We start from the raw sequence: 21,328 nt of genomic DNA on the forward strand, positions 1-21,328 counted from the left end.
GATTACATTAGATAGGTTAACACTCTTAGTAGGGAGGCCTGATGTGTATATGAGCCGGTCCAAGATTATAAGAGATATCCCCCAACATCAGCGAGCATAGAAGGAGACACAGAGATAGGTGTAGAGAGAGACAGAGATAGGGATACTGCACCGACACACTTTATTCGAGCAAATACCCGGTATGTACCTGGCAGATACCTGGAATGCGCCGCTCCTCACCTCTGACAAGCCCCGTTGTGTTTGCCTTCCCAGCCTGGGTTCATGCCTGGCTGATGGGCGGCTGATCTGTTAAATGATAATGATTAGGATTTAATAGGCTGCAATGCTTCGCGTGTCTACCAGATGGCATAAATTCATGAATTGTAATGCAGTATATATATATGTACTGTGCAGTATTGCAGCCAGCGGGAATAAAATGCTTCAATCCCTGCTTGGAAAATAACTCAATGCACTCGGGCAGAAAACAGTCACAAACCTCAATACACCCGGGTATACCCGAATTCGAGGAACTAGCCGAGCTCGAATAAAGTGTGTCGCCAGTGTATGTAGAGAGAGAAGGGCGTCAAGAGAATGAGACAGATAGGCGTAGAGAGAGGAGACATAGAGAGAGGGGGCTTTGAGAGGGGGCGTAGAGAATGAGGGAAGGTGGAAGAGAATAGGATGTGCAGGAGAGCATTTCATTGAGCAGTGCAGAAATAGCTGCAATAGAGGTCTGTACAAATGGTGCTTTGTGTAGACACATGCAAAGGTAGGGGAAGGAAAGTGTATAGAACATGTGGATAAAAGCAGGAGTGTGGAAGTTAGAGAAATTAGAAAAGTTTTACAGAGCAGTGAGGAAACAGTAAACAGAAAGAACAAGAGAGAGGTTACATTGGGATGACGTGCTGTGGTAGAGAGAAATGCTAGGAGAGAGCCTCCAGATATTAGAGGACATGAATTGAGAGAGCAAATGTATAAATCAAAACCGGAGGGGGAGGTATAGCACGAAAGCTTGCACAGCAGTTGATGAAGATTATAGTCTTAAAGTTGCGTGTACCTGTCAGGGCACTCAAGAAGGTCAATGCTCACAAGTGCAGAGTTCATGAAGAAATGCTGAATCCAGTTCCCCTCCAATTTAATTTTAATATAACTTTTCCATTCTTCATTACTGCAAAAAGCAAACAAAACAAAACCACATTGCATTACTATTTTCAAAATGGATTGAATGACATATTCAACAGTAACTGTGTGATGCCAATATTGCCTTCTCACTCGTAGGCCAGTACGGTCAGGTACCCAGTACTGATAAAACAATAAGTGCCCGTACTAAGTACCAATATGAATTATAAGGAAATGTAAAATCTCCAGGTCTCTCTCCATCTCTGCAACAGATATATGGATAAGCCCATATTAAGGCATCACGTGACCGGAGCCGTCACTGACTGGGTATACGCAAAGATGCAGGGAGATGCAAAGAAAGGGAGGGAGAGAGACAGGGAGAAGATGGGAAACGGAGGGAGGCACGGATGGCAGGCCTCTCTCTTTCACTGGTGCATGCAAGGAGCTGGTCCCAACATCCACAAAGTGTGTGTGTATTATTGGTTGTGTTTTATGGCGGTAGGAGGATAGTGTGTATATTGTGTGTGTGTGGGAGTATTATATTGTGTGTAGGGTATTATAGTGTGTATATTATGTTGAGGTGCAGAGGAGAGTGTTAGATTGGGTATCTTGTGTTAGGGGGTATTGTGTATATTGTGTTTAAGACTATAATATTATTGGGGAGATTATTATTGAGGAGGTATTAAAGTGTGTATTGTGGGGAGTATTAGTGTATGTATTATTTGTGGGTGACAGATGCTGTGGGTAGGCCAAGAGTACGGGCCAGACTAAGGTGGAGACTTTCTGTACTCTGCATACAGGACTCTACATGCACTGCAGAGGTGAAATTCCCCCAACTCCAATTTGCTACACTCTCCAAGAGAGAATATTGTGATCAGAGGTGGAAGATGAGCAGGGTCACTGCCCAGGGAGTAGCCTGTCAGGGGGCATGGAAATCTCTTTTGGTGCGTATGTTGCCACGTGGCATTGATTGACCGGTCAATTAGCACTGCTTCCTATCACAGTGACATGATCCGGTGCTGTGATCGGTTGCAGCGCTGACCAAGGTGTGTTAGTGCAGCAATTTACAGGGAGGGAACAGAGGTTGTGGGTGACAGATGCTGGGGGTAGGCCAAGAGTACGGGCCAGAGCAAGGTGGAGATATTCTGTACTCTGCATGCCCATCCTGCATGCCCAGGACTCTGCATGCATGCCAGTGGCTGTGGGGTGTGTGTGTGTAGGTATGCCAAGTGTCAGTGTGCATAAGTAAGTGTGCTGTGTGTGTAAGTAAGTTTGCCTGTGTGGCAGGAGGTGTAGGGGGGTGGGGGGCGGGGGGCGGTTCAGCTGGAGGACTTTACCCAGCACAAAAGCACATAGATGCCTCTGATTATATCACCCCAAATGCTGATAATATCCTGCTGTAGATGCACTTTACAGAAGATGATACAGATGTCATCAGTGTTTGGTGGGTTCATTAAATCAATCCATCATATAATAGCCACACTGTGCATATGATGTACTGAATCAGTAACACCAGGAAGACATCTCCATGTTAGGAGTAGAGTTGAAGTTAACAGAATATGTCCAGCACTGTGGTGTGGAGCCCATACATAATAATTGTGCACATTACCAGAACAACATATTGTCAACTGCATGATCATTTTGCTGTTGTAGTAGATCCGTCTCTTCGGTGTTCACTGCAATAAAAGTAAGACATTGCATTAATATTACAGAAGTTTGGGGGCTGAAATCCCACTATGCTAATGACAGTTTCCCTTTGCATAAGATTCTTGTGATTATATCTCAATGATGATCAATAACAACTACATCATAACACAGCTGCTCTATACAGAATATGTATTTGCCATCAATGGTCATGGAGGCAATATGTCACACAATGTACATATATAGCAAGGATTATTTCTTCCTCTGGTGTATTATGATGGGAGGGTGAGATTCTGCATTATCAGCATCAGTAAATCTGTAGGAAACTGAGTGATATTCTATTTTTTGATGCAATATTAGGGTAAAATAAAGCTTGCTGTATCTATAGCCATGCTCTACCCATGATGTGCTGAATCAATGACTGCAGAGCGATTTAGAGTGGTAAACATGACTTGAACTCATCTCTGAATAGAGGGTAGCACAGTAGTGCAGAGTAGAAGGTGAATGTATCTCAAATGGAAACCCTTAGCAGCTGTGTGGGGAGTAGACAGTACAGACTGACCAAGTAAATAGTAAAAAGTAGTAACTTCAACATTACTTGGTTTTGTTCTCCACTCCTGTTTTTCTGTTCTTTAAATCACTAATACTGATGCCATATGTAACCTGTACTGAGAGTTATATACTCTACTGGCCTAGATCAAATTAAATGATGCAAACAGGATCCCTCCCACTCAAGATTCATATGATTGCACCACCTCAACCTTTCATAGCAATAACATAGAACTGCAGCAGTGCGCTACTGCACATGTTCTTGTTATGAATGGTAGTAGATGTGGTCCTTGGGTCAGTACTTCATACTGTAGCCACACTCTATTCATGATGTATTGAATCAACAAAAATCTGCATGGTACAGATCACAGGAAGGGGTGGAGTAGAGGTGAATATGTCCAATGCGAAACCCTTAGCAGCCGGATTTTTTGGAGTCAATAAAACGACAAATACTAAATGAGAAATATACACATTGCTTATCTGTCTCTGTGTAGTCATTTTCCTCCTCTTCAACTGTCCTTCAATTTTCTATTTTGCAAGAAAATGAACACATGGCTTCAATATTCACTTCTGTTCTGCAGTCTTTCCTCTTGAAATAAAAAAGTTAAGCATTGCATTATTATTATTATAATTATTATTGACGATACATACAATGAACCTTGCTCCAAACCATGTGATACAAAGCAAATCCACCTCCCTCCCACAGCTGTGCTCCTTCTAGAGCTTCTACCACACAAGTTATTCATATCAGTGAAACTGTACTGCAGTCCCGGTCTGCACACAATCTACTGAATCAATGACATCACACTGTGTCACACAATGTCATGCTAACGACAGGAAACAATCTTTGTATATATCTTTGTATATATAATAATAATAATAATAATAATAATAATAATAATAAAAAAAATAAGACAGGACAGACACTCCTACATTGCAATCAATAGAAAATAACTGGGACAGGCACTTCAAGGATGCATACGGTCCCGGATAAACTGTAGCTACCTATACACGTGTGCCTTGTCTCTAGACTCTGCATATATCTCTATTTATATACCACCCATTGTGTACTCAGCGCTTTACAAGAGAGACCAAAAAGTACAGGAAATTATTATACAATAAGTTCAACAAACAAAAACAGACAATAGGAAAGTAAATCCCTGTCCTGGGTAGTTTACAATCTAAGAGAAATGTAAGGAGACTTACAGAGAGACAACAGGTGGGGGAACAAGTGCAGTAGATGACAATGCTTGTCCTTAATGGTGGGTACTTGTAGTATAAAGCACTTCTTGGGAACAATAGTTAGTGACTGAATGAGTGACAGTAGCAACGAGTAAAAGCTATTGAAATGCTTCATTTAAGTTGTGAATTTTAAGGTTGATCTTAAATGTGGGTGGAAGAGGGTATGTTGGCATATACTGAGTGTGTGTGAGTTTCACAGGTAAATTGATGGGAAAGGGTTTCAGGCAAGAGAGCGAGTGCGCAGTAGAGGTGTAAGAAGTATAATGGAGACAGTTATTAGTAGAGCTTAGGAGACGAGGAAGGGCATAACGAGACCAAAGATGATATGTAGGAAGGAGCAGATGAATAGAGAATAGTGTTGGACTGGGTCCTCAACTATAAAAAAATGGGTAACGGGTACCCGGCCAAAATGAAAGGTTCTACCCGGTCGGGTACACGGTTTGGCACTTACCTTCCGGGTGGCAGTGACATCTAGGATCAGCAGCAGTCCTGTGACGGTGGCAGCATCTGTGGTGTCTTCAGCCGGCGGGGGAGCTGCAGGCTCACAGACACAGCTTACCTGCTTCGGTGCTGTGGAAGTGATTCCTGCAGCTCCCCCCGCCAGGTGAAGACACCTCTGATGCTGCCAACATCAGAGGACTGCTGCTGCTGATCCTAGATGTCTTAGGAAAGGTAAGTATAAAAGATTATTTCCAGCTGCCCTGACATTACCCGACGCCGGGTATTACCCGGCCAAGTCCACTTCTCAGTGGCCGGTTTCGAGTAATGTCCGGGTAGCTGGAAATGTGTCGGGTAACGCCGGGTACTCGGTACACCACTAATAGAGAACCTTAACAAAAAGGTAAGGAGGAGAACTTTGTAGGTGATCTGAAACTTGATGGGAAGCAAGGAGAGGGATTTAAGGAGGAGGAGATGAGCAGATACTGTTGTGGGAGAAAGGGAAATTATTCAAGCAGCAGAGTTTTGGATAGATTGCAAATGAGAAAGTTGTGAAGCAGGGAGCCCTGTTAGCAGTATGTTAACCCATACGATAAGGGCATGCATTGGCGTTTTAGCAGTAGATTGACAGAGAAAAGGGCAAATCTTGGAAATATTACAGAGAAAGAATCAACAAACTTTAGCCAGTGTCGTGAATGAAGATGGAAAGGGAAGAGTCAAATGTTACTCCTAGGCAATGTGCTTTCATGACAGGATGATGGTAGTACTGTTTACTGCGATGGAGAAAGGTGATATTAGGCCAGATTTAGGGGGAAATATGAGGAGCTCAGTTTTAGACATTAGGTTTAAGGCAGAAGAGTGTCATCCATGGAGGATATAGCCAGGAGGCCACCCGAAACTAGGAACTAAATTGCAGGAGTGACGGTAGGGTGGATAGGTGTGTGTATCATCTGCATAGAGATGATATCAAGGGCCAAAATAGTTGATAAGGTCAACTAGTGATAGTATGTAGTGAGAGAGGTCCCAGAACAGAGTCCTGAGGTATACCAACAGACAAAACAACAGGAGACAAAGACACGTTAGCAACAGAGATGGAGAATGTGTGATGGAGAAGTATGATGAAAACCAGGATATAAGTTTGCTGCGGATACGAAGAAAGAGTTTAGAATATGAATGAGAAGAGTGATTGACAGTATCAAAAGCAGAAGAGAGATCAAGCAGGATTAGTAAGTAAAATGGACCTTGGGAATTTTCTTTATGTACATAATTGGTTACATTGGGAAAGGCAGATTGTGAAGGGCCCAGAGGAGCATGTGATTTAAGAATGTTGATCAAACGGGAGATCACAAGACGTTCTAGCAATTAGGAGGCAAATGGTAGGACGGATACAGGGCGATAGTTAGAAATTCACACAAGGTCAAGGTTATTTTTGAGAATAGGGGTGACCACTGCATGCTTAAAAGGAAGAGTTGAAAGAGCCAAAGGATATGGAGGAATTGAAGATGTGGGTGAGAGTGAGAGTGAGAATATAGGATTGAGAGGGCATGTGGTAGAGGGAGAAGAGAAGATCAGGTTCCAGCTTTGTGACAGGAGAAAAGGAGTCAAGAGTGCAATGAGATCTAGATAGAAAAAGAGAGAGGGGGAAGGGAGAGAACGAATCTACTTGTGGATGGCATCCACCTTGCCTCAAGTGAGCAAAGGCTTGAGGAGAAATAAAGGATGGATGTTAAGTGGGAGGAGAAAGTCAGTGGTGGGACTCAAATACATAGAAGACAGTGTGAATTAAATTGGAGTGTTGATGAGTGAGGAAAAAGTAGTGTTTGACCTTAAAAAAAGGAGCAGAGTTTTACAGAACAGGACAAAGGTTTAGTGTAGAAAATCAGACTGTGAGATTTCCTCCATAGGTGTTAAGAGCAGCAGTGTGATGTGATGAAGTGTGATGAGAGCGTGCTTGTGAATTTAACCAATGCATGGGTTAGGCTGCGTCTATAGTAAGCACGCAACAGAAGGCAAAGTTAGCGCATGCCTGTCGCTCCAGCAATCCCTGCACTGAGGTCCGAGGCGACGGGGAGGCCCTGCATCGCTCGCACGCACTGTGGACGACCAAGCGTGTGCCCATGATAATCACGGCCTTAGAGGGATGAGTGTGTCAGAGCCTAGAAGGGGCATATAGATGATGGAGGAGGAGGGAGGAGGAGATGATAGCATTGTAAGAGTTAACAAGATAGTTAGTTTAAGCAGAAAGTGAGGAGAGGTTAGAGATAAGGGTAGATGTCAGAGGAGAGAGTTCAATTAAGCTGAGGTATCGAGTAGGACAGGGGTGAGGGGAATGAGAAGTGGTGGATGATGAGAGCAGAAGAGATCATGTACAAATAGACCATGTTAGTCGTAGAGCAGACATTCCAGAGGGCACGTGAGAAGGGAAGAGTAAAGTGAGACAAGGAATGTGGATTACATTAGATGGGTTAATACGCTTAGCAGGGAGGTGGAGAGAGAGGCAAGAGGCAGAGGGTGGTGTAGGGGTAGAGGAAGAGATGTTGCATGTACCTTGTCAGAACATTAAAGAACGTCAATTCACACTGGTGCAGAGTTGATGATGAAATGCTGAATCCAGTTCACGTCCAATTCAATTTTAACAGAACTTTTTCATTCTTCATTACTGCAAAAAAAAAAGTAAAAAACAATGCATTACTATTTTCAAAATGGATTGAATTCCCCCACCAATGACTATGTGTTACCAATATATCCCTCTCAGTCCCACTGCAGCACATACTGTACCAGTGTGAAAGTAAGAAGGTACACAGTACCGGTAAAACAATACGTGCCGGTACTATGCACCATATGAATTATAAGGGGATGTAAATCTCCCAGTCTCTCTCCATATCCGCAACAGAGCGGGCTCCGGTCAGTGGCATGGATGCCCATATATGGATATGCTCATATTTGGGCATCCCATGTCACTGACCGGAGCCGGCTCTGAGTATAGGGATATATGCGGAGACGCAGAGGTGCAAGGAAATGGGAGGAGGCACGGTGAGAAACAGGGAGAGACCACAGGAAGATAGAGGGCAACAACTTCCACAAGGTACTTGTATGGGTATAATTGTTTGTATTTTGTGCAGAGGGGGTAATTTCAGATAAAATACAATTCTCCACCCTCTACGAAACAATTCCACTTTGTTCAGTAAGCCAGAAAGTCTTGGTCCCATGTGGACTGAATTTAATGCAAATAAGGTCCTTAATACACAAGTAAAGAATAAAGTTACTTATTCTCTACTGTAAGAAGTGCCACATTGCCCACTATTTGGGTCCTGTGCCCAGATTGTGACCATGCATGGCAGAGGTGAGATTCCCCCAACTCCAATTTGCTACACTCTCCAAGAGAGATAATTGTGATCAGAGGTGGAACTAGGGGAGGGTGTGAGCAGGGTCACTGCCCAGGGAGTAACCTGACTGGGGGCACGGAAATCTCATTTAGTGCATATGTTGCGGCACTGCATTGATTGACCGGTCAATCTGCACTGCTGCCTTTCACAGTGACATCCTGATCGGGCACTGTGATCAGCTATAGCACTGACCCAGGTGAGATAGTTCAGCACTTTACAAGGAGGGAACAGATGTTGTGGGTGACAGATGCTGGAGGTAGGCCAAGACTGTTGGCCAGAGTAACGTGGAGACTTACTGCACTCTGCATGCCCATCCTCTCCCTGACATCAGGGGAAGGAAGTGGCCCTGGGGTGTGTGTAGGTATGCCAGATGTCAGTGTATGCATAAGTAAGTATGCCTGTGTAGTGGGAGGTGTAGGGGCGTTAAGCTGGAGGACTTAAAACAGGCACAAAAGCACATAGATACCTCTGATTATACCGCACCAAATGCTGATAATATCATGCTGTAGCTGCACTTTACAGAAGATGATGCAGATGTCATCATTGGTTGGTGGGTTCATTAAATCAATCCATCATATCATAACCACACTGTGCATATGATGTACTGAATCAGTAACACCAGGAAGACATCTCCATGTTAGGAGTAGAGTTGAAGTTAACAGAATATGTCCAGCACTGTGGTGTGTAGCCCATAAATAATAATTGTGCACATTACCAGAACAACATACTGTCAACTGCAAGATCATTTTGCTGCTTGTAGCGTATGCTCATCCTGTACAGTGTTGTAGTAGATCCGTCTCTTCAGTGTTCACTGCAACAAAAGTAAGACATTGCATTAATATTACAGACGTTTGGGGGCTGAAATCTCACTTCGCTGCGGACAATTTCCCTTTGCATAAGATTCTTGTGATTATGTCAATGATGATCAATAACTGCATCATAACACAGCCGCTCTATACAGAAGATGTACTTGCTCTCATTGGTCATTGAGGTAATACGTCACACAATGTACAGATATAGCAAGGATTATTTCTCCCACTTGTGCATTATGGCATTATGATGGGAAATGTTGTGAGATTCTGCATTATCAGCATCACTGAATCTTTTGGAAATTAAGTGATATTCTATGTTTTAATGCAATATTATGGGTGATCAGCCGGTAAAATAATAATAGCTTGCTGTATCTGTAGCCATGCTCTACCCATGATGTGCTGAACCAATGACTGCAGAGAGATTCAGAGTGCTAAACATGACTGGAACGCATCTCTGAATAATGGGCAGCAAAGCAGTGCAGAATAGGAGGTGAAAGTATTTAAAATGGAAGATCCTTAGCAGCTGTGTGGAGAGTAGACAGTACAGACTGACCAAGTAAATGGTAAAAGGAGTAACTTCAACATTACTTGGCTTTGTTCTCCACATTGAAGCTTTCCTCCTCTTTAAATCACTAATACTGATGCCATGTGTAACCTGTACTGAGAGTTATATAATCTACTGGCCTAGATGAAACCATATGATGCAAACAGGATCCATCCCACTCCAGATTCATAGAATTGAACCACCTCAACCTTTCATAACAATCACATAGAACTGCAGCTGTGCGCTACTGCACATGTTCTTGTTATGAATGGTAGTAGATGTGGTCCTTGGGTCTTTACTTCATACTGTAGCCACCCTCTACTCATGATGTATTGAATCAACGAAAACTTGCATGGTTCAGATCACAGGAAGGGGTAGAGTAGAGATGAAAATATTCAATGTGAAACCCGTAGCAGCCGGATTGTGTGGAGTCAATAAAACGACAAATACTAAATGGTAAATGAGAAATATACACATTGCTTATCTGTCTCTGTGTAGTAATTTTCCTTCTCTTCAACTGTCCTTCAAATTTTCTCTTTTGCAAGAAAAGGAACACATGGCTTCAATATTCACTTCTGTTCTGCAGTCATCCCTCCTGAAATAAAAGTTAAGCATTGCATTGTTATTATGATAATACATACAATAAACCTTGCTCCAAACCATTTGATGCAAAGCAAATCCACCTCCCACCCACAGCTGTGCTCCTTCTAGAGCATGCATGTCAAACTCCAGTCCTCGAGGGTCCCAAACAGGCCAGGTTTTCAGTAGGGATATCCTGAAAACCTGGCCTGTTTGCTGCCCTCGAGGACTGGAGTTTGACATCCTTGTTCTTGAGCTTCTACCACGCAAGTCATCCATGTGAGTGACACTGTACTGCAGTCCTGGTCTGCACACAATCTACTGAATCAATGACATCACACTGTAAAGGCAATCTACAAGATGTATTAGTTGTCCACACTTCCGAAATGTTACTTTTATGTCCAAATCACTTATTCCCATGACCTGATATTTGTATTTGTTATTTATAGGATTGTCACAAAGAGTTGATGAGGTCACCAAATGATAGTATGTAGAGAGAAAGAGAGATCTCAGAACAGAGCCCTGATGTATACCCACAGACAGATCAATAGAAGACGAAGACATGTTAGCAACAGAGATGGAGAATGTGTGACAGGAAAGTTATGATGAAAACCAGGATAGAACTGTGTTACGGATACCAAGAGAGAGTTTAGAATATGAAGGAGGAGAGTGATTGAGAGCATCAAACGCAGCAGATAGATCAAGTAGGATTAGTAGGGAAAAGTGACCTTGGGAATTTGCTTTAAGCACAGTCTGTAGAACGAGCTGTACGAAAGGCAGGTTGTAAAGGATCCAGGAGGGCATGTGATTTAAGAATGTTGACATTCTAGCAATTAGGAGACAAACAGCAGGAGGGATACAGGGCGGTAGTTAGTAAGGTACATAGGGTGTAGGTTGTTTCTGAGAAAAGGGTGACCACTACAGGCTTAAAGTAAGAGGGTAAAGAGCCAGAGAATAGGGAGGAATTGAAGATGTGGGTGAGAGTGGGGACTAAGAGATGCAGTAAGGTGTGAGGGGATACGATCTAGAGGGCATGTGGTAGAGGGAGAAGAGAAGATGATTAGCTTCCAGCTCTGTAAGAGAAGAAAAGGAGTCAAATGCAGAAGGAGAATTAGGTAGAAGGAGAGAAGGGGGAAGGGACAGAAGGAATCTCCTTGTGGGTGGCATCCACCTTGCCTCTGAAGTAGTCAAATGCTTGAGGAGAAGTGAAGGAAGGATGGCAAGTGTGAGGAGAAGGTTAGTGGAGGGAGTCAAATACAGGGAAAAAAAGACAGCGTAAATTAAATTTGAGTGTTGATGAATGTGAAAAAAAAGTAGTGTGGTTTGGCCCCAGAGAGCAGCTTTATACAGGACTGGAGACATTTTTACTGTAGAAAAATCAAATATCAATTGTGTGATTTCCTTCATAGGCATTAAGAACAGCGAGTGGAAGTGTGATGAACATGTTTGGGAATTTAGCCAAGGGTGTGGGCTAGAGGGACAAGTGTGTCAGAGCCTAGAGGGGGCATATAGATAGGAGGATAGCATTGTAAGAGTTAATAAGATTGTTAGTTTAAGCGGAAAGAGAGAGAGAGCAGAGAGGTTAGAGTAGATGTCAGAGGAGAGTTTAATTAAGCAGAGGCAAATCAGTGGGACAGGTAAGATGGGGTGAGGGGAATGACTGATTGTGAATGATGAGAGCAGAAGAGGTCATGTACAACTAGAGCCTTGTTAGTCAGAGAACGGACATTCCAGAGGGCATAGGAGAAGGGAAGAGAAAAGTAAGGAAAGGAATGTGGATTACATTAGATAGGTTAACACTCTTAGCAGGGAGGCAGAGGCAGGGAGGCCCGATGTGTATATGAGCAGGTTCAAGATTATAAGAGATATCCCACACATCAGCAAACATAGAAGGAGACACAGAGATAGGTGTAGAGAGAGACAGAGATAGCTCTATGTAGAGAGAGAGGGACGTAGAGAGAATGAGACAGATAGGCGCAGAGAGAGGGGGCGCAGAGAGAGGAGGCGCCAAAAGAGGGGGCGCAGAGAGAGGGGGCACAGAGAATAGGATATTAAAGAGTGCTTTTCATTGAGCAGTGCAGAAATAGCTGCAATAGAGGTCTGTACAAATGGTGCAGTGTGTAGACACATGCAAAGGTAGGGGAAGGAAAGAGGAGAACATGTGGATAAAAGCAGGAGTGTGGAAGTTAGAGAAATTAGAAAAGTTTAACAGAGGAGTGAGGAAACAGCAAGCAGAAAGAACAAGAGAGAGGTTACATTGGGATGACGTTCTGTGGTAAAGAGAAAATGCTAGGAGAGAGCTTTCAAATATTAGAGGACATGAATTGAGGGAGCAAATGTATAAATCAAAACCTGAGGGGGAGGTATAGCACGAAAGCTTGCACAGCAGATTATAGTCTTAATGTTGCGTGTACCTGTCAGGGTATTCAAGAAGTTAAATTCTCACAAGTGCAGAGTTCATGATGAAATGCTGAATCTAGTCCCCCTCCAATTTAATTTTAATATAACTTTTCCATTCTTCATTACTGCAAAAAGCAAACAAAACAAAACCACATTGCATTACTATTTTCAAAATGGATTGAATGGCATATTCAACAGTGACTGTGTGATGCCAATATTCCCCACTCACTCGTAGTGAAGCACATATTGTACTAGTGTTGAAAGTAGGCCGGTAGAGTCAGGTACGCAGTACTGATAAAACAATAAGTGCCCGTCGTAAGTACCAGCTCCGCAACAGTGCGGGCATCACATTAGTGACGTGGATGAACATATATGGATAAGCCCATATTAAGGCATCACGTGACCAGAGCCGTCACTGACTGGGTATACGTAAAGACGCAGGGAGATGCAAGGAAAGGGAGGGAGAGAGACAGGGAGAAGATGTGAAACGGAGGAAGGCACGGATGGAGGGAGTTCTTCCGAGCTTCTGCGGGCCTCTCTCTTTCACTGGTGCATGCCGGGAGCTGGTCCCAACATCCACAAAGTGTGTGTGTATTATTGGTTGTATTTTATGGGGGTAGGAGGGTAGTGTGTATATTGTGTGTGTGGGAGTATTATATTGTGTGTAGAGGTGCAGAGGAGAGTACTAGATTGTGTATCTTGTGTAAGGGTGTTGTGTATATTGTGTTTGGAGCTATAATATTATTGGGGAGATTAGTATTGAGGAGGTATTATAGTGTGTATTGTGGGGAGTATTAGTGTGTGTATTGTTTGTGGGTGACAGATGCTGGGGGTATGCAGCAATCCCTGCACTGAGGTCCGAGGCGGCTCTGCATCGCTCGCACGCACTGTGGACGACCAAGCATGTGCCCATGATAATCATGGCCTTAGAGGGATGAGTGTGTCAGAGCCTAGAAGGGGCATATATATGATGGAGGAGGGAGGAGGAGGAGGAGATGATAGCATTGTAAAAGTTAACAAGATAGTTAGTTTAAGCAGAAAGTGAGGAGAGGTTAGAGATAAGGGTAGATGTCAGAGGAGAGAGTTCAATTAAGCTGAGGTATCGAGTAGGACAGGGGTGAGGGGAATGAGAGGTGGTGGATGATGAGAGCAGAAGAGGTCATGTACAAATAGACCTTGTTAGTCAGAGAGCAGTCATTCCAGAGGGCACGTGAGAAGTGAAGAGTAAAGTGAGACATGGAATGTGGATTACATTAGATGGGTTAATACGCTTAGCAGGGAGGTGGAGAGAGAGAGGCAAGAGGCAGAGAGTGGTGCAGGGGTTGAGGAAGAGATGTTGCATGTACCTTATCAGAACATTAAAGAACATCAATTCACACTGGTGCAGAGTTGATGATGAATCCAGTTCACCTCCAATTCAATTTTAACAGAAATGTTTCATTCTTCATTACTGAAAAAAAAGAAAAGTAAAAAACATTTTATTACTATTTTCAAAATGGATTGAATTCCCCCAACAATGACTATGTGTTACCAATATATCCCTCTCAGTCCCACTGCAGCATATACTGTACCAGTGTGAAAGTAGGAAGGTACACAGTACCGGTAAAACAATACGTGCCGGTACTATGCACCATATGAATTATAAGGGGATGTAAATCTCCCAGTCTCTCTCCATATCCGCAACAGAGCGGGCTCCGGTCAGTGGCATGGATGCCCATATATGGGTATGCTCATATTTGGGCATCCCATGTCACTGACCGGAGCCGGCTCTGAGTATAGGGATATATGCGGAGACGCAGAGGTGCAAGGAAATGGGAGGAGGCACGGTGAGAAACAGGGAGAGACCACAGGAAGATAGAGGGCAACAACTTCCACAAGGTACTTGTATGGGTATAATTGTTTGTATTTTGTGCAGAGGGGGTAATTTCAGATAAAATACAATTCTCCACCCTCTACGAAACAATTCCACTTTGTTCAGTAAGCCAGAAAGTCTTGGTCCCATGTGGACTGAATTTAATGCAAATAAGGTCCTTAATACACAAGTAAAGAATAAAGTTACTTATTCTCTACTGTAAGAAGTGCCACATTGCCCACTATTTGGGTCCTGTGCCCAGATTGTGACCATGCATGGCAGAGGTGAGATTCCCCCAACTCCAATTTGCTACACTCTCCAAGAGAGATAATTGTGATCAGAGGTGGAACTAGGGGAGGGTGTGAGCAGGGTCACTGCCCAGGGAGTAACCTGACTGGGGGCACGGAAATCTCATTTAGTGCATATGTTGCGGCACTGCATTGATTGACCGGTCAATCTGCACTGCTGCCTGTCACAGTGACATCCTGATCGGGCACTGTGATCAGCTATAGCACTGACCCAGGTGAGATAGTTCAGCACTTTACAAGGAGGGAACAGATGTTGTGGGTGACAGATGCTGGGGGTAGGCCAAGACTGTTGGCCAGAGTAACGTGGAGACTTACTGCACTCTGCATGCCCATCCTCTCCCTGACATCAGGGGAAGGAAGTGGCCCTGGGGTGTGTGTAGGTATGCCAGATGTCAGTGTATGCATAAGTAAGTATGCCTGTGTAGTGGGAGGTGTAGGGGCGTTAAGCTGGAGGACTTAAAACAGGCACAAAAGCACATAGATACCTCTGATTATACCGCACCAAATGCTGATAATATCATGCTGTAGCTGCACTTTACAGAAGATGATGCAGATGTCATCATTGGTTGGTGGGTTCATTAAATCAATCCATCATATCATAACCACACTGTGCATATGATGTACTGAATCAGTAACACCAGGAAGACATCTCCATGTTAGGAGTAGAGTTGAAGTTAACAGAATATGTCCAGCACTGTGGTGTGTAGCCCATAAATAATAATTGTGCACATTACCAGAACAACATACTGTCAACTGCAAGATCATTTTGCTGCTTGTAGCGTATGCTCATCCTGTACAGTGTTGTAGTAGATCCGTCTCTTCAGTGTTCACTGCAACAAAAGTAAGACATTGCATTAATATTACAGACGTTTGGGGGCTGAAATCTCACTTCGCTGCGGACAATTTCCCTTTGCATAAGATTCTTGTGATTATGTCAATGATGATCAATAACTGCATCATAACACAGCCGCTCTATACAGAAGATGTACTTGCTCTCATTGGTCATTGAGGTAATACGTCACACAATGTACAGATATAGCAAGGATTATTTCTCCCACTTGTGCATTATGGCATTATGATGGGAAATGTTGTGAGATTCTGCATTATCAGCATCACTGAATCTTTTGGAAATTAAGTGATATTCTATGTTTTAATGCAATATTATGGGTGATCAGCCGGTAAAATAATAATAGCTTGCTGTATCTGTAGCCATGCTCTACCCATGATGTGCTGAACCAATGACTGCAGAGAGATTCAGAGTGCTAAACATGACTGGAACGCATCTCTGAATAATGGGCAGCAAAGCAGTGCAGAATAGGAGGTGAAAGTATTTAAAATGGAAGATCCTTAGCAGCTGTGTGGAGAGTAGACAGTACAGACTGACCAAGTAAATGGTAAAAGGAGTAACTTCAACATTACTTGGCTTTGTTCTCCACATTGAAGCTTTCCTCCTCTTTAAATCACTAATACTGATGCCATGTGTAACCTGTACTGAGAGTTATATAATCTACTGGCCTAGATGAAACCATATGATGCAAACAGGATCCATCCCACTCCAGATTCATAGAATTGAACCACCTCAACCTTTCATAACAATCACATAGAACTGCAGCTGTGCGCTACTGCACATGTTCTTGTTATGAATGGTAGTAGATGTGGTCCTTGGGTCTTTACTTCATACTGTAGCCACCCTCTACTCATGATGTATTGAATCAACGAAAACTTGCATGGTTCAGATCACAGGAAGGGGTAGAGTAGAGATGAAAATATTCAATGTGAAACCCGTAGCAGCCGGATTGTGTGGAGTCAATAAAACGACAAATACTAAATGGTAAATGAGAAATATATACATTGCTTATCTGTCTCTGTGTAGTAATTTTCCTTCTCTTCAACTGTCCTTCAAATTTTCTCTTTTGCAAGAAAAGGAACACATGGCTTCAATATTCACTTCTGTTCTGCAGTCATCCCTCCTGAAATAAAAGTTAAGCATTGCATTGTTATTATGATAATACATACAATAAACCTTGCTCCAAACCATTTGATGCAAAGCAAATCCACCTCCCACCCACAGCTGTGCTCCTTCTAGAGCATGCATGTCAAACTCCAGTCCTCGAGGGTCCCAAACAGGCCAGGTTTTCAGTAGGGATATCCTGAAAACCTGGCCTGTTTGCTGCCCTCGAGGACTGGAGTTTGACATCCTTGTTCTTGAGCTTCTACCACGCAAGTCATCCATGTGAGTGACACTGTACTGCAGTCCTGGTCTGCACACACTCTACTGAATCAATGACATCACACTGTAAAGGCAATCTACAAGATGTATTAGTTGTCCACACTTCCGAAATGTTACTTTTATGTCCAAATCACTTATTCCCATGACCTGATATTTGTATTTGTTATTTATAGGATTGTCACAAAGAGTTGATGAGGTCACCAAATGATAGTATGTAGAGAGAAAGAGAGATCTCAGAACAGAGCCCTGATGTATACCCACAGACAGATCAATAGAAGACGAAGACATGTTAGCAACAGAGATGGAGAATGTGTGACAGGAAAGTTATGATGAAAACCAGGATAGAACTGTGTTACGGATACCAAGAGAGAGTTTAGAATATGAAGGAGGAGAGTGATTGAGAGCATCAAACGCAGCAGATAGATCAAGTAGGATTAGTAGGGAAAAGTGACCTTGGGAATTTGCTTTAAGCACAGTCTGTAGAACGAGCTGTACGAAAGGCAGGTTGTAAAGGATCCAGGAGGGCATGTGATTTAAGAATGTTGACATTCTAGCAATTAGGAGACAAACAGCAGGAGGGATACAGGGCGGTAGTTAGTAAGGTACATAGGGTGTAGGTTGTTTCTGAGAAAAGGGTGACCACTACAGGCTTAAAGTAAGAGGGTAAAGAGCCAGAGAATAGGGAGGAATTGAAGATGTGGGTGAGAGTGGGGACTAAGAGATGCAGTAAGGTGTGAGGGGATACGATCTAGAGGGCATGTGGTAGAGGGAGAAGAGAAGATGATTAGCTTCCAGCTCTGTAAGAGAAGAAAAGGAGTCAAATGCAGAAGGAGAATTAGGTAGAAGGAGAGAAGGGGGAAGGGACAGAAGGAATCTCCTTGTGGGTGGCATCCACCTTGCCTCTGAAGTAGTCAAATGCTTGAGGAGAAGTGAAGGAAGGATGGCAAGTGTGAGGAGAAGGTTAGTGGAGGGAGTCAAATACAGGGAAAAAAAGACAGCGTAAATTAAATTTGAGTGTTGATGAATGTGAAAAAAAAGTAGTGTGGTTTGGCCCCAGAGAGCAGCTTTATACAGGACTGGAGACATTTTTACTGTAGAAAAATCAAATATCAATTGTGTGATTTCCTTCATAGGCATTAAGAACAGCGAGTGGAAGTGTGATGAACATGTTTGGGAATTTAGCCAAGGGTGTGGGCTAGAGGGACAAGTGTGTCAGAGCCTAGAGGGGGCATATAGATAGGAGGATAGCATTGTAAGAGTTAATAAGATTGTTAGTTTAAGCGGAAAGAGAGAGAGAGCAGAGAGGTTAGAGTAGATGTCAGAGGAGAGTTTAATTAAGCAGAGGCAAATCAGTGGGACAGGTAAGATGGGGTGAGGGGAATGACTGATTGTGAATGATGAGAGCAGAAGAGGTCATGTACAACTAGAGCCTTGTTAGTCAGAGAACGGACATTCCAGAGGGCATAGGAGAAGGGAAGAGAAAAGTAAGGAAAGGAATGTGGATTACATTAGATAGGTTAACACTCTTAGCAGGGAGGCAGAGGCAGGGAGGCCCGATGTGTATATGAGCAGGTTCAAGATTATAAGAGATATCCCACACATCAGCAAACATAGAAGGAGACACAGAGATAGGTGTAGAGAGAGACAGAGATAGCTCTATGTAGAGAGAGAGGGACGTAGAGAGAATGAGACAGATAGGCGCAGAGAGAGGGGGCGCAGAGAGAGGAGGCGCCAAAAGAGGGGGCGCAGAGAGAGGGGGCACAGAGAATAGGATATTAAAGAGTGCTTTTCATTGAGCAGTGCAGAAATAGCTGCAATAGAGGTCTGTACAAATGGTGCAGTGTGTAGACACATGCAAAGGTAGGGGAAGGAAAGAGGAGAACATGTGGATAAAAGCAGGAGTGTGGAAGTTAGAGAAATTAGAAAAGTTTAACAGAGGAGTGAGGAAACAGCAAGCAGAAAGAACAAGAGAGAGGTTACATTGGGATGACGTTCTGTGGTAAAGAGAAAATGCTAGGAGAGAGCTTTCAAATATTAGAGGACATGAATTGAGGGAGCAAATGTATAAATCAAAACCTGAGGGGGAGGTATAGCACGAAAGCTTGCACAGCAGATTATAGTCTTAATGTTGCGTGTACCTGTCAGGGTATTCAAGAAGTTAAATTCTCACAAGTGCAGAGTTCATGATGAAATGCTGAATCTAGTCCCCCTCCAATTTAATTTTAATATAACTTTTCCATTCTTCATTACTGCAAAAAGCAAACAAAACAAAACCACATTGCATTACTATTTTCAAAATGGATTGAATGGCATATTCAACAGTGACTGTGTGATGCCAATATTCCCCACTCACTCGTAGTGAAGCACATATTGTACTAGTGTTGAAAGTAGGCCGGTAGAGTCAGGTACGCAGTACTGATAAAACAATAAGTGCCCGTCGTAAGTACCAGCTCCGCAACAGTGCGGGCATCACATTAGTGACGTGGATGAACATATATGGATAAGCCCATATTAAGGCATCACGTGACCAGAGCCGTCACTGACTGGGTATACGTAAAGACGCAGGGAGATGCAAGGAAAGGGAGGGAGAGAGACAGGGAGAAGATGTGAAACGGAGGAAGGCACGGATGGAGGGAGTTCTTCCGAGCTTCTGCGGGCCTCTCTCTTTCACTGGTGCATGCCGGGAGCTGGTCCCAACATCCACAAAGTGTGTGTGTATTATTGGTTGTATTTTATGGGGGTAGGAGGGTAGTGTGTATATTGTGTGTGTGGGAGTATTATATTGTGTGTAGAGGTGCAGAGGAGAGTACTAGATTGTGTATCTTGTGTAAGGGTGTTGTGTATATTGTGTTTGGAGCTATAATATTATTGGGGAGATTAGTATTGAGGAGGTATTATAGTGTGTATTGTGGGGAGTATTAGTGTGTGTATTGTTTGTGGGTGACAGATGCTGGGGGTATGCAGCAATCCCTGCACTGAGGTCCGAGGCGGCTCTGCATCGCTCGCACGCACTGTGGACGACCAAGCATGTGCCCATGATAATCATGGCCTTAGAGGGATGAGTGTGTCAGAGCCTAGAAGGGGCATATATATGATGGAGGAGGGAGGAGGAGGAGGAGATGATAGCATTGTAAAAGTTAACAAGATAGTTAGTTTAAGCAGAAAGTGAGGAGAGGTTAGAGATAAGGGTAGATGTCAGAGGAGAGAGTTCAATTAAGCTGAGGTATCGAGTAGGACAGGGGTGAGGGGAATGAGAGGTGGTGGATGATGAGAGCAGAAGAGGTCATGTACAAATAGACCTTGTTAGTCAGAGAGCAGTCATTCCAGAGGGCACGTGAGAAGTGAAGAGTAAAGTGAGACATGGAATGTGGATTACATTAGATGGGTTAATACGCTTAGCAGGGAGGTGGAGAGAGAGAGGCAAGAGGCAGAGAGTGGTGCAGGGGTTGAGGAAGAGATGTTGCATGTACCTTATCAGAACATTAAAGAACATCAATTCACACTGGTGCAGAGTTGATGATGAATCCAGTTCACCTCCAATTCAATTTTAACAGAAATGTTTCATTCTTCATTACTGAAAAAAAAGAAAAGTAAAAAACATTTTATTACTATTTTCAAAATGGATTGAATTCCCCCAACAATGACTATGTGTTACCAATATATCCCTCTCAGTCCCACTGCAGCATATACTGTACCAGTGTGAAAGTAGGAAGGTACACAGTACCGGTAAAACAATACGTGCCGGTACTATGCACCATATGAATTATAAGGGGATGTAAATCTCCCAGTCTCTCTCCATATCCGCAACAGAGCGGGCTCCGGTCAGTGGCATGGATGCCCATATATGGGTATGCTCATATTTGGGCATCCCATGTCACTGACCGGAGCCGGCTCTGAGTATAGGGATATATGCGGAGACGCAGAGGTGCAAGGAAATGGGAGGAGGCACGGTGAGAAACAGGGAGAGACCACAGGAAGATAGAGGGCAACAACTTCCACAAGGTACTTGTATGGGTATAATTGTTTGTATTTTGTGCAGAGGGGGTAATTTCAGATAAAATACAATTCTCCACCCTCTACGAAACAATTCCACTTTGTTCAGTAAGCCAGAAAGTCTTGGTCCCATGTGGACTGAATTTAATGCAAATAAGGTCCTTAATACACAAGTAAAGAATAAAGTTACTTATTCTCTACTGTAAGAAGTGCCACATTGCCCACTATTTGGGTCCTGTGCCCAGATTGTGAC

The 21,328-nt window shown here is 43.4% G+C and overlaps 2 long non-coding RNA genes across 2 annotated transcripts in view; both read right to left on the reverse strand.

The window, feature by feature from the left end:
• Positions 1–677: 677 nt before the first annotated feature.
• The window catches only part of LOC142476439 (uncharacterized), a 46,173-nt gene continuing 25,522 nt past the window's right edge, over positions 678–21,328 (reverse strand). The window contains exons 5-8 of the long non-coding RNA XR_012791674.1: positions 7,519–7,630; positions 3,763–3,880; positions 2,708–2,774; positions 678–1,147 (exon numbers count right to left, since the gene is read on the reverse strand). This is a non-coding gene — a long non-coding RNA (uncharacterized LOC142476439). The remainder of the gene's footprint in view (positions 1,148–2,707; positions 2,775–3,762; positions 3,881–7,518; positions 7,631–21,328) is intronic.
• On the reverse strand, positions 15,593–20,657 carry LOC142476437 (uncharacterized). The gene is made up of 4 exons (XR_012791672.1): positions 20,553–20,657; positions 19,221–19,331; positions 16,703–16,822; positions 15,593–15,682 (listed from the first exon to the last, which is right to left on the reverse strand). It is a non-coding gene; the product is annotated as an uncharacterized LOC142476437 (long non-coding RNA).

The sequence above is a fragment of the Ascaphus truei genome, unplaced genomic scaffold (assembly GCF_040206685.1).
Source record: "Ascaphus truei isolate aAscTru1 unplaced genomic scaffold, aAscTru1.hap1 HAP1_SCAFFOLD_1607, whole genome shotgun sequence".
NCBI classification, from domain to species: domain Eukaryota; kingdom Metazoa; phylum Chordata; class Amphibia; order Anura; family Ascaphidae; genus Ascaphus; species Ascaphus truei.